The following is a 13,495-nucleotide window of genomic DNA, read 5'->3' as shown; positions in this document are numbered from 1 at the left end:
CCATTGATTCAAATGGGACCACTCTAGTGCAGTTTACTACACTAAGCAACAAAATTTTGGCTGCCATATTAGAAGATATAAAATAAGTACGGTGTCATCATAATTTAAAGCAGCGGACTTTGAAGGAACTTCCCTGCTCACTGATCCTGCCACTGGATTATTTCTCACATGAACAAAGGAGATAATTAAAGCCCCATTTCCACCTAATTCAAACTAGAGTAAAACTGCAACAAATATATTCAGCTTCTCCCACATTAAAACCCATACATTCCACCACCACTCTAAGTGCTATTCTTGTTGTTTAGTCATGTCCAACTCTTTGTGACCCCATAGATCAGAGCACGCCAGGCCCTCCTGTCTTCCACTGCCTCCCGGAGTTGTGTCAAATTCATGTTGGTTGCTTTGGTGACACTGTCCAACCATCTCATTCTCTGTTGTCCCCTTCTCCTCTTGCCTTCACACTTTCCCAATATCAGGGTTTTTTCCAGGGAGTCTTCCTGGAAGTGCTATATATCTCTAATAATCCCACCCCTAGTGTTTCCCTCCATGCTAGGTTTTTTTTTCACACACCACCATTCATTCTGCCCCTGATTTGCCCTGGAACTCACTTCCACTTATGCAGAAATTGAGTTCCATATTTAGAGATTTGAAGATACTGATTTTTCAATTACATCCACCGAATTATTACTGTTAAAATTATTGCATATTACCACCAAAGTAACTTGAAATATTGATTACATCTCATTAAGAAATCAAAGTATTGGCGGAAAGATGCATGAGAGACAGATGAACTACTTAGCACATATAGTATATCACAGGAGTACACCCTCACATTTCATAAATGTTTTAGTATATCTTTTCCTGGGACAACACTGAAGAAATGACACTTGGCTACAATGTAAAGCACTGAGTATACAGCTTGTATAACAGTGTAAATGTGCTGTCCCCTCAAAATAAAGCAACACACAGTCATTAATGTCTAAACCGCTGGCAACAAAAGTGACACACCCCTAAGTAACAATGTCCAAATTGGGCACAAAGTGTCAATATTTTATGTGGCCACCATTATTTTCTAGCACTGCCTTAACCCTCCTGGGCATAAAGTTCACCAGAGCTTCACAGGTTGCCAGTGGAATCCTCTTCCACTCCTCCATGATGACATCACAGAGCTGGCGGATGTTAGAGACCTTGCGTACCTCCATCGTCCACACACGCTTGACACCATCTGAACCAAATAAGATTATCTTGGTCTCATCGGACCACAGGACATGGGTCTAGAAATCTGTGTCCTTAGTCTGCTTGTCTGCAGCAAACCATATGTGGGCTTTCTTGTGTATCATTTGTAGAAGAGGCTTCCTTCTGGGACGACAGCCCTGAAGACCAGTTTGATGCAGTGTGCAGCGTATGGTCTGAGCATTGACAGGCTGAACACCCCCCCCCCCTTCAAACTCTGCAGCAATGCTGACAGCATTCAGACGTCCATTTCCTAAAGCCAAGCTCTGGATATGATACTGAGCACGGGCACTCCACTTCTTGGGTCGACTATGGCGAGGCCTGTTCTGAGTGGAACCTGTCCTGTTAAACTACTCCGTGCTGCAGCTCAGTTTCAGGGTTTTTGCCTTCTTATAGCCTAGGCCAGACCTGGGCAAAGTGCGGCCTGCGGGCCACATATGGCCCTCGAGCTGCTCCAGTCTGGCCCGCCCATCACCGCTGAGTAAGCCGGAGCTCTGGCTCCGGTCACCCAGCATGGCAGTAAGCAAAAATTGCGAGATCCAACACTGGAATTTCACGAGTTTTGACTGTTACTCTTCAGCTGCAGGCTATGGAGCCTGCAGCTCAAGAGGCCAGAAGCGATCCTTGCGCAGGCGACGTGATGATGCATCACGTCGCCTGCGTGGGATAGAAAACAGTTGGAGAGGAAGGCCGCAGGGGAACGGAGAACAGATGAGTTAGCTCAGTGTCGGGTTTTTTTTTTTCCTTTGCCCCCCTGCGGTGAACGAATTACAATGCTCACATAGTTAACTCCCGAAAATGTTTAGGGAGTTAACTATATCAGCCTTGTAGTTCATTCACCGCAGGGCCTCACCCAATGGGGGCCTATTACTACCCACCTAAGGGGGGGGCTATTTTTAAGTAAAGTTGGTTCGGCCCCCAAACACAGTTCAGACTTTTTATGTGCCCCCCCATAGAAATTAATTGCCCACCCTGGCCTAGGCCATCTTTATGTAGAGCAGCAATTTGTTTTTTCAGATCCTCAGATAGTTCATTACTATGAGGTGCCATGAGGAACGCAGATACAGTGGTGCCTCGCATTATGAGCACTCCGTTTTACGACAAAATTGCTTTATGTTGAAGGTTTTGCGATTGCAAAAGCGATCGCAAAACGATGTTTCCTATGGGGGAATTTCTCACAAAGCGATAATTTTTGGCCAGCTGATCGGCGGTTTCAAAATGGCCGCTGGGTAAAAAACATGGCTCCCCCGCTCTTTTCTGCGATGGATTCCTCACTGCACAGGCAGCGAATATGGCTGCGCTATTGGGGATCTTCGCTGGACGGTGAGTTTCAAGCCCCTAGGAACGCATTAATCGGGGTTTAATGCATTTCTATGGGCTTTTAAATTTCGCATTACATTTTCGTTCTACAGCGATTTCGCTGAAACGAATTAACGTCGTAATGTGAGGCACCACTGTAGTTCATTACTATGAGGTGCTCTTCCAGTGACCAGGCTGAGAGAGTGAGAGTGATAACACCTGCTCCCCCTCCACACCTGAGACTTGTGACACTAACGGGTCTCATGACACCAAGGAGGGAAAATGGCTACTTGGGCCTAATTTGGACATTGTCACTTACGGGTGTACTCATTTTTGTTCCCAGCGGTTTAGATATTAATGGCTGTGTGTCACGTTATTTTGAGGGGACAGCACATTTACACTGTTATACAAGCTATATACTCACTGCTTTACATTGTAGCCAAGTGTCATTTCTTCAGTGTTGTCTCAGGAAAAGATATAGTAAAATATTTATGAAATGTGAGGGAGTGGACTCACTTCTATTAAATACTCTAGCTAGAGGAAAAGGATCTTGTCACTGAAGTTTATCTTGCGTGGTTAACATAAGCATCCAGAAATTGCCTATGATCAGGAGCTAATAAAATCTAATTACCAGTGAAACCAAGTGGGGCTTTGAGGAAACTCATTTCAGGAAATTACATACCAGTTACTTAAGTTGTGACATTGGTAGTACAGTATCTGAAAATTTTTATATTTCTAGCGCTAGCGTTTCGGAGATAGTTTGGGATACATGAACTTTTTAAAAAAGTTAGATGATTCACTGTATTGCAGCTCTATGTTGAAAAAGAGCATGTCAAGGATAAAGCTATCTTAGGTGGGCAATAAGACCATGGAAACAGGCCACGAGACTGACAGGTATGGGAGCCTCAGCAGGCAACCAAGAATGCAGACCCTCCTGGCACTAGCCTGTCACATGTGCTACAAGATCCATCAGCATAATTGTGCTGGGAAAGTGAGTGTATGCGGACCACTGACAGAGCACTAGTCAGCTCTGTGTTAGACTAATAGGACCCCGGTGGTACTGGGGACAAGGATGACAAAAAAAATACTTCACTAATTATGATCATCCCTTGTGGTGGAGGTGTAGAGTAAGAGAGGTGACAGCAACTTCAGGGACACATGGCAGGTTGTAAAAGCAGTCTCCAAGAACAACTTGTGAGTTGCTGGCCCCCTCTAGCCTATATAAACTGAGTCCATTACTGTTAGGTTACTTTAAATTGATTTCCCCCCACCATGACCTAGGACTTATGCTACACATAATGGGCATCTGAATGACTGGCACCAGGAAGATCAGCATCCAACGTCACACATTCTGAGGTTCACACAGCTGCAAAGGGTGCCCTGTTGTGCCGCCCCCCCCATCAAAGACTTCCAGTTACTTTTTCTGCTTATTTTCAAAATTATTCACACAGCCTAAGCATGAAAGCTGTGTCCACATGCTGAGGAGGAAACTCTTGTTTCCAGCTATTTGTCAACCAAAATTGTTCTCCTTTCAACAGCAGGGGCAGGTCCATCTAGGAGGCTGATTTGGAGCAACGTTTTCATCTGCTGCTGCTCATTGACTCCTGTTTTCATCTTTCTAAGTAAGGGCAACCCAAGATATTGGCTGACTGAAGCAAAATACCAAATGACTCCCACTACCCACACTGAGAAACACATCCCTCTAGATCTAGATGCAGAATACCCAAAGCTAGCCAAGTTTTCTTTTTTTGGGGGGGGGGGGGGAGAACAAGCCAGGAGGTAAAAAACCCTCAAACATTTCCTCACCTCTGGTGAAAAAACACAATTATAAGAGAGGAAATATTTACTACATGCTGATGTTACCCCAAACTTGCCTGTGTCTGCTATATCAATGTGTCAAACATCAGGGTCAGCCCTACAGCTTCTTACAAAATTTAAAAACAAAGGTTTGTAACTGGAGCAAGGTTTGAGAGCCTAGTAAGTATCCATACTTTCCCACAAGTGGTTATTCTGCAAGGCTTCAGATTTGAAAACAGAATGTGTCTCTGACAAAAGATCCAGAAGTAGCTCTCTTACATATCTGGAGTGATGATCAAATGGTAGGATCACTTCACATATTTTGTGAAGGTTTTCCACCAGTTGTACAGTGGGGTCTTGACTTAAGAACGCCTTGAGTTAAGAACATTTTGACTTAAGAACCACTCTCATAGGAAAATATTGACTTGACTTACATACTTAGATTTGAGTTAAGAATTAAAAAAAACCACGTGGGAGGCAGGGAAAGTGCAAAATTTGAACTTTCAGTTAACTGTTGGCCAGTGAAAAGGGTGCCTGTCTGCTTCCTAACGCCTCCCAGCGTTTAGAGAGTGGATTGGGAGTCTTCAGACTGCCTGGTACTGCCTGGACTGTATTTTCCCTGCCTTCCCTGAACCTTTCTTGACCTAAGAAAAAAAGAAACAAAATATCCCCCTCTAGTGGTCGTAGGCAGAATAGCAGCTTCCCATTAGTTTCTATGGACGGAAAAGAGCAGATACGGATCAAATGGTTTTCAATGCATTCCTATGGGAAATGCAGATTTGACTTGAGAACATTTTGACTTGAGAACTGCCTTCCAATACGGATTAAGTTCTCAAGACAAGACCCCACTGTACTCTGGCCAGGAACTCAAGCAATCCTGATTCTCTAACACGTCTATTTGTCTGATAGATCTTTCCAAACATACACTAGCAACATGGATATTCTGCTGTGGGAGGGAGATCTAGTTCAATTTCTGAGCACAGGGTTTGCATGTAGAGGATCCCAGGGAGAATTTCTGGCATCACTAGCTAAAGTAGGAAACACTTCATACCCACCTGGTATGTCTGTAGTCCAAAAACACAATTCTGCACACCTTTAGTTTAAATAAATAAATAAATAAATAAATAAATAAATAAATAAATAAATAAATAAATAAATAAATAAGGTCTAGGAAAAATCCAGTCTGACTCACTTAAAGAAAAATGGGCAAAGTTTTCCCACTCACAACTCCCAGCATTCCACTACCAGCCCGGCCACTGACATATGACATTTTTCTGTGTTCCTAGTACTTTTATAGTTAGACATTATTAGGTACTGTTAATTGCAATCCCAATCGGGTTCTCCAGGTATGTGAGTGGTTGTACCAGTCCCAAGCCTCTGCTGATTTCCTTGGCCAAACAGTGATTAGAATCCAGGTCTCCCATGCTTGAGTCTGTCACTCAGTCCACTACACCACCCCAGCTCTCTTATAGTTGCATATTTAACCTGGGTGTATACTTGAAAAAAATGTAGGGTTCTATGGTTGTATCCAATTCAAGATGCATAGGTGGCCAGCAGCTCAATCAATGAACGCTGTTTAAAGATGCACTAGTAATGAATATTGCCATCTAGTGACAGTTCAACCTCACAACCATTCTTTTCTGAGAAGGGAGACCAGATAGGCACCTGACAGCAAGCCCACTGCAAATGATTAACTTCCAACATAATTAAGATTGTGGGACTAAACCAATTTCTGGTTGAGATAGCCACGGGGTGGGCTTCACAGCAAGCCTCAAAATATCAAAGCCATGACCGGGAAGAGCTGAAGAGATCTAAGCAAGATAAACCAATTGTAACAATAACAAAGGTTCAAGTCCTTTAAAAAGAGAAAGAATCCTATAACAACATCTTATTCTGTTTGCATCTAGCAACCGAGGGTGCTTTCTCAGGATTTCTCCCTGAGTCTCACATCTATGGCTTAGACTTGGCCCGCAGAAACCACAGGGTGTTACATGTGACCAAGAACAATGCAAGAAGAAATGCAACGTTGTTCTCTACACACTCCTGACAGAGTGGCATTCTGTGTGTTCCAGAAAGTCAGCTCACACCGAGTTCTACACAACCATCCTGGTACACAACATACAGAGCTGCAAATCCACATAGCCACAATTTTAAAACTGTCTACTTCCCACAAAGCTATCTCTTTATTTCAGCAAGGTTTTAATGGCTGATAGACTAATCATATTGCCTCCTGAGTTTCTAAGCTTTTAAAAAATGTGTATGGCATTAAATAGCTGCTTTTAACATTTTTTTCCTGGGATTTTATTATTTTATTATTGGACATAGGAATTTATCTTTGGTTTTGTATGTTTCATTAGATGTGAAAATAAAGTTTGGGATCCTTTGAAATTACTGTATCATTACTGTATCATAATTCTTATGGCCTGAGATGGCTAAGGCGCCTTCAAGCCACGTTAATGAAGCAGATGCTACTACTTTCTTCTCTTCCCATTCTGAGCACAGTTCACATGTGCATGTCTCCTAACCTAGCGACCCTTTGAATGAGGGATCCCCAAAATGAGGGTCATCAACTGCCCTGCTCAGCTTTTGTAAACTTAAGCTTACGGGTTCCTCTAAGGAGTCAGTCCATTTCCTATTTGGTCTTCCTCTTTTCCTGCTGCCTTCTGCCTTTCCCAGCATTATTGTCTTTTCCAGAGAATCCTGCTTTCACATGATGTGCCCAAAGCTGCACAGTCTCACTTTTAACAATTTTTGCCTCCACAGGTAGTTCAGAATTGATTTTATCTAGCATCCACTTGTTTGTCTTTCTAGCGGTCCAGTGTATCCACAAAGCTCTCCTCCAGCACATTTCAAATTAATACATTTCCCCTCTCAGTTTTCTTAACTATCCATCTTTCACATCCACACATGGTGATCAGAAATACAAGAGTGTGGATTATCTTGGTCTTGGTCTCCAGTCACACATCCTTACACTGGATTATATTTTCTAATTCCTTTGTTGCTGCCCTTTTAAGTCTCAGTCCTCTTCTGATTTCTTGGCTGCAATCTCCATTTGGATCGATGATTGAACCAAGGTATACAACATCTCTAACTATTTAAATTTCTTCATTGATAACACTAAAGTTGTATAGTTCTTCTATAGTTGGGATTTCTTTTACTTTTATTTTTTGGTCTTAATGTTCAAGTTCAACTGCAGTCCTGCTATGGCACTTTCTTCTTTTACTTTCACTAAAAGTCATTTCAGGTCACTGCCTTCTGCCAATAAGATGATTTCATCTACCTAAATTATTAAATTATTGATGTCCCCTAACTACGTCAATATAGATGGAATAATCACCACTGGTTTAAAAAAATATTGCTTTTTTACATCAGCTCAAGTGCAACAATTTGTAATGGATGCAGGATGCTTTGAGCACTAGCTCACAAATTCATATTGACTGCTTATGTTCAATAAGACAACAATCACGGTTGAGTTGGTTGCTGCTGATGAAAAGAATTTGTGTTTGAGGCTGAAGTTCTGTCTGGTCTGTTTGATCTATGGAGGCTATTTCATGCAGGTGCGTTATCATAGGATTAACCTACTGCATCAATTCTCAGCAATAACTGATAAGAAGAGAATTACAAAGCCATTAGGGTGACAGGATGTTATCTACGCCTGGACTTTATTAGGTGGCTGACCAAAACTTTAAAGCCCTTCCCAAACCAGAGCCTGGCAGATGTGTCAAAACTACAGCTCCCATTATTCTCAGCCAGCATTGTTAGTGATGACCGGGGGAGATGGAAATTGCAGTTGGACTCAAGTGGAAGGCACCACATGGGGTAAGGTGCTTTGAACATTTTCCACCTTGTGAAATAAACCTCCCTGCAAATAAATTGTGAGCATGTCAGCCTCCAGGTGTGCCACAAATCTTTACTGTCTTGCCACTTGCGGGGATCCATGCCACAGGTCAGTCATCTGTATCTCACCGATGACTGAGTCATCAGTCATTGCCCTCCTTCACTGTTACTAGCAGAACAGCTCAAAGATCTACTCACGGGGTGGGGGGGGAGAGTCCTCTGCTTATTGTTTAACTTTTCCACTTAAAACCAGAAGGAACTCCTATGCAGGGTAGATGCAGAGGTTGCAGAGGGAGGAGGCGCCCCACCCAAAAACGTCAAAGGGAGCCCTATCCACCTCCCACCGAAGCTATGACCCACCCCTACTACCAAATTTTAAAACACCTCCAACAACTAATATTTATTTCCTTATTGGAACTTGGTGAATTAATTTCAAAAATAACTCGCTTCTTTATCATCTCGTAACAGGTCACCCTCCATAGTTCATTACTGCTGTCATTTTAAATTTTAATAAGGAACTCTGCAGCTTGCCGTTTCTCAAAAGCACCATTTTTTAAAAAGGCAAAAACGTGATGGGTATAAGCTGCAAATCTCTGGTACTCATCATACTCTAAACATGCACAACAAAGCACAAGTCATGAGTCAGCACCAGCTGAATCACATGATACTTTTTTCCATCATTTAACAAGTCCACCCTGGTAACTATGAAAGTTTTTTAAAAAGTTAATTATACTAAGGAAAGAGTGGAGTCATCCCTCGTTAAGTTATAAAGATATAAAAGCTGCTACATAACCAGATTGCTGCTGATAGAAAAGGAGCATACTGTACTTATCTTCTTGCCCAGCTCTCTTTCCATGACACAGCTAGCTCTCTCTCTCTCTCTCTCGCTCTCTCTCTCTCTCTCTCTCTCACACACACACACACACACACACACACAGCCCAGCCATTATCAGCAGTTGGAAATATGTACATTCCAGCAGTTTTATATCAAAGAGGAGGCTCTGCACAGCAAACTAGGTGCTGGAGATGTCAACATGGAACAGTACTTTGCATCACTGAGGCCCTGAGAGATAAATACCATATTCCCACCAATTAATTTGTGCTGGACACAGTCTACTCTTTGACATGGAGCCAGTGGAGTGTATTTCCAAATGCTGATAATGGGTGGTATGGTGTGGTTGTGGGAGTGAAGGTGGAATGCTAAACACTGTGTACAAACGTCTTCTCCTCCAAATATTTTCAAATTTACTAAGAAATATTTTTTCATGATCTCTCCTTCCATGTAAATATATATATGTAATTTTTGTTTAAAAAAGTTGTTGCCTGTTCTTCTCTCAATTTGTAATAGCAGAGTTCACTATTTTTGCTTTCAAAATAAGAAAGCATTAAGTAAAGCAATGCCCCCCTCCTCAAGTGCAGCCTGATGTGACACTGTCCATCTCTTGCCTCATCCTGCTAGCAGGAGAAGATCACGCCAGAGACGCTACATGACAAGCCGAAAAAAATCCAGAGCAAATATGCTTCTCAGGTTTATCTTAAGTGACAAGGCTATCTTGGCCATTAAGCCAACTGAGGTGACCACCTCAGGCAGCAAATGCCGTGGACAGCAGCCCATGCCAGACATTCCGCCACCAGATCCTAGAATAGAGGTACAGTATCCCTATAGCAGCCTGTTTCCTCTAAGATGATGGGAAAACATTAGTGTTGAAATAAAATACAACTGCCATTTTGGTTTGTTTCCATATGGGGAATTATGGGAAGGATACTTCCATTTCAGGCAGCAAAAAGTATCAGGCCAGCAACGTCAAGAACAGAAAGATACAATTCTGGGAGAGAAAGCCAGCAAAGAATCCTGTGCCATCTTTAAGGCGAACAAGTCTTATCTAGCGTACGATTTCATGGATTGTAGCCCACTTATTCAGAAGCATGGCATGGGAGTGAAGATGCACAGAGTCTGAAGATGTGGGCTACAGTCCACAAAGGCTTATGCCAATTAAATCTTGTTATTTTTGAGGATGACACGGGACTCTTTCTTGGTTTTGCTGCAATAGAGCAACATGGGTGGAAATAATCCGAGTAGGAGAAGATGCTCCTTTATCATGTAACACAGACTCTGCCTCACCGATACCTCAACGCAGAAGCCCCTTTGTTTTTACTGCACATGCAAGTTATTTGTAAATGTGGTTTGATTTTCCCCCCCAGTGTTTGTCTGTGCAGAAGCTCTGTTGTTTTCAGTGGGCTTCTGCTCAGACAACTGCATGCCGGAGGACGCCCAGGATACTATGCTTGAAGGTTATTACAGTATCCTAACAGCATTCTGCCTTTTGAAAAAAGCTTTTTCTTTTTGTACTACATAGTTGGGAGTAGTTCTTCTAGCATACTGGTAGATTGAGAACAGGAACTCCTTATGATAGTCACACAGTCAAAGGAGATCTCATGCAGGCAGCTGTGTTGACCAGAAGGGAAAATGTAGTCCCTTTAAAGTATTTGCCCGCATGGACGCCTTATGTTGGGTGAGATATATAATAAAGCCCTTCAATTATATAGGACACATTTGGATGAATTACATGTAAAGGAAATGAATCATACATAAATGTATACTAGTTGTTATAATTTTTTTATAAGTTCCAGTCAGTTCAAGTGGCCCAAAAGGGAAGCTGTTTCACATGGGTCATGAGCCCCAGTGTCCCATGATGACATGGTCTATTTTCTCTGAATTAATTTCAAACTCACACTTCTCTGCAGCCTGGAAAACATTGTTTTCCCAATTAGATACACTGTGTTTAAATGGGTGCTGTATCTGGATCCGAAGGACAAATGTCCAAGTTCTAAAGGTACAGTACTTGAAATGCAGTCATAAGCATGTTTGCAGAGGTGTGCTTCAGAATGACTGTTTTCCAAAACGTAAAGATAGTGTGAACGTGTTTCAGTTTACTCTAGAAGGAGTGTAAGGGCTTTCCTGGATGGAGCAAAAGTTCTACTCTTTTTGTTGGTCATAAAGGGCTGCAAAAATTACTGGCATTTGCATCCAAAGTTCCCTTTCTTCTCTTTACAAAAACTGTTATTTTAAAAGGAAATCTTTTAAAACATAATTAAAAGGCTCAGCTGCAGAAGCTTTTTGGTTCATTCATGCTAAGAGAAAGCTCCCCTTGGACATGGCTTTAGCTGGGAAGAGCCATAGCCTAACTCTATCCTCCCAGAACAAAGTGAGAGACTAAAAATAAATCATGTTTTCAGGAAAGAAGAAAAGGTAGATACAGCAGTAGAAAATCTCACAGTACTAATGGAAACGAAAGGAATGTTGATTGGGGGGGGGGAATAATACCAGTAAGATCAGTGGTGAACTAGATGCATTAAGATGAAAAAATGCTGCTTGAAAGAGACTTGGGGCTTTACAATAAAGATGAGTGTTGAGGAGGAAGAGAAATAACTGTGGTTCTTTGTTTCAGGAATGAAGACAAGAACAGGATAAGGAATGGTGGTGGTGGGGAACGAAAATACTGAATGTCTGAAAGTCCACCCAGATTTTTTTTCTCTGGGAACTGCTCTGGCAGTTTCTCCCAACAGTTCCCGTATTTTCCATTTCAAGCTTTATCCAATTCAAACAAGTTTTAATATGCTTCTTACGTGACTACTTAGAAATCTATATTAAGTGCTCCTAAGGTCATGGCTGACTGTTGTACTATTTAGAGTACTATTTAAAGCAGTTACTGGAGCCTTGAGTACACATTCATTCCAGGTATAAATTAATGCTGGGGCAGAGCATTGTTTCCCTTGATACTGCCATAAATTTCCATGCATTCAAAGTGGGTTTTTTGCACAGCAATCTACGAGTGTATCGTTCCTACGCAAGACATGTACCCTTTGCTCCCCTTGTACCTCAGTACACAGCAGTAGCTGAAAACCCCAGTATGGTTCCTCACCGAGATTGCAAATAGGTGCAGTGAAGACTCTGCCATATTACCTGTTGGCTTGCTACCAATGAGAGCTAAGTATATGGTTCAAAGCTGTGTTGCTGCTAACAACAGAAAGAAATACAGAAGGAGTTTCCTCATTCTTTGATGGCTCATGAACACCAAAAACCACTTTTACCTTTCTATAATTTTCATTGTATCCCAAGAAGATCTGTCTATGTCTACCAGATACCAGGCAGAAAAAAAATGTTTCTTCACCAACATTAATAAACAAGCTTTTCAGGTACTATACAAGAAAAACATTCCAAAATCAGACAAAATGTGAAGAATTGTCAGGAGCATAGCCTTGTTTCAAAAATACACACAAAATGAATTATATGTAGTTTTAAAAAAAAACTGAGGCAGTTTGTGTCAACTTAGTAGGAGCTCACATTTCTTCTGTGTACAGTAGTGCAATGTTATCCATGTTTACTCAGATATAAACCTTACTGGGATTTACTTCTAGGTAAGTATAAACAGGAAAGCAGCCTTACCTGTGTTTTTCTCTTTCTTTTTCTCTTTTATATTTGCTACCAATTAGTCCTGCACTTGCCTTCACCACTGCCGACTGGGGTGGGGGAGGGCACTACAGTTTCAGAACAAATACAGTTATCTATTTATTACTAAGGTCACATACCACTGCTCACTGACAAGGACGATGCATGGAGCAAGCTCCAGTTAATTTCCCCAATATTGACATAGCTCAGTTTTTGTGAAGACTCCAGATGATGTCACTGTTAAACATCTGATTCCCTCTATTGTTGTGTTCTCTCCCATCTTTTCCAGTCCGAATCAGATGATATTTGTTGTTAAAAGTGCGGTCACAGCCTCAGCCAGGAAAGCCTCAAACACTACCGGGTTTTTTGCCCTACTTCTGGTCTATTGATACAAACGTCTTCTGGGCCTTTTCTTCTAGAGGGTTATTTATTCCAGCCTGTATCTGTAGTCATGGGCCTTCTCACTTGGCCATTTAAGTACTGTACGTTTCTTTTTCTGATACAAGGATCCATGTTTTTTTTTCCTGATCTACCAAAGATTTTTTTTAAAGCGGGTCTATTAAATAGGGTAAAAAGACAGATCCCCCCTGTCCCTCCCAGTTGTTAACGTTTTGCTAAAGAAAGTATTCCAGTCCTCCTTAGCGACTATAAGGAGCCCGCCGTCAGCGGCGGCTAGCCTGGAAGGAAGGAGGATCTCACTGGAGAGAGAGATGCTTGAGAAGCATCCTCGGTCGGACGCTTTCTGCCTCTGAGGAAGCGTGCTCGGCCCCACGAAAACACCCGTAGCCATAACCGTGCACACTTATTAGCGCCTGCTGAAAGGATTTACTTCCAGGTAAGGGCAGCGAGGACGGCAGCCCTTAATCTCTCTAGAAAGCC

At 42.1% G+C, this 13,495-nt stretch overlaps 1 protein-coding gene across 1 annotated transcript in view; it reads right to left on the bottom strand.

The window, feature by feature from the left end:
• WIPI1 (WD repeat domain, phosphoinositide interacting 1) overlaps positions 1-12,699 on the bottom strand; it is a 78,046-nt gene extending 65,347 nt beyond the window's left edge. Inside the window, exon 1 of the mRNA XM_072990799.2 lies at positions 12,614-12,699. The gene's annotated coding sequence lies outside the window, so the exon portion shown is untranslated. The remainder of the gene's footprint in view (positions 1-12,613) is intronic.
• Between the last annotated feature and the right edge of the window lie 796 nt (positions 12,700-13,495).

The sequence above is a fragment of the Pogona vitticeps genome, chromosome 2 (genome assembly GCF_051106095.1).
Source record: "Pogona vitticeps strain Pit_001003342236 chromosome 2, PviZW2.1, whole genome shotgun sequence".
In the NCBI taxonomy this organism is placed as follows: domain Eukaryota; kingdom Metazoa; phylum Chordata; class Lepidosauria; order Squamata; family Agamidae; genus Pogona; species Pogona vitticeps.
Note: the sequence above shows the minus strand (reverse complement) of the source record. Positions and strands in the feature narration are given on the sequence as shown.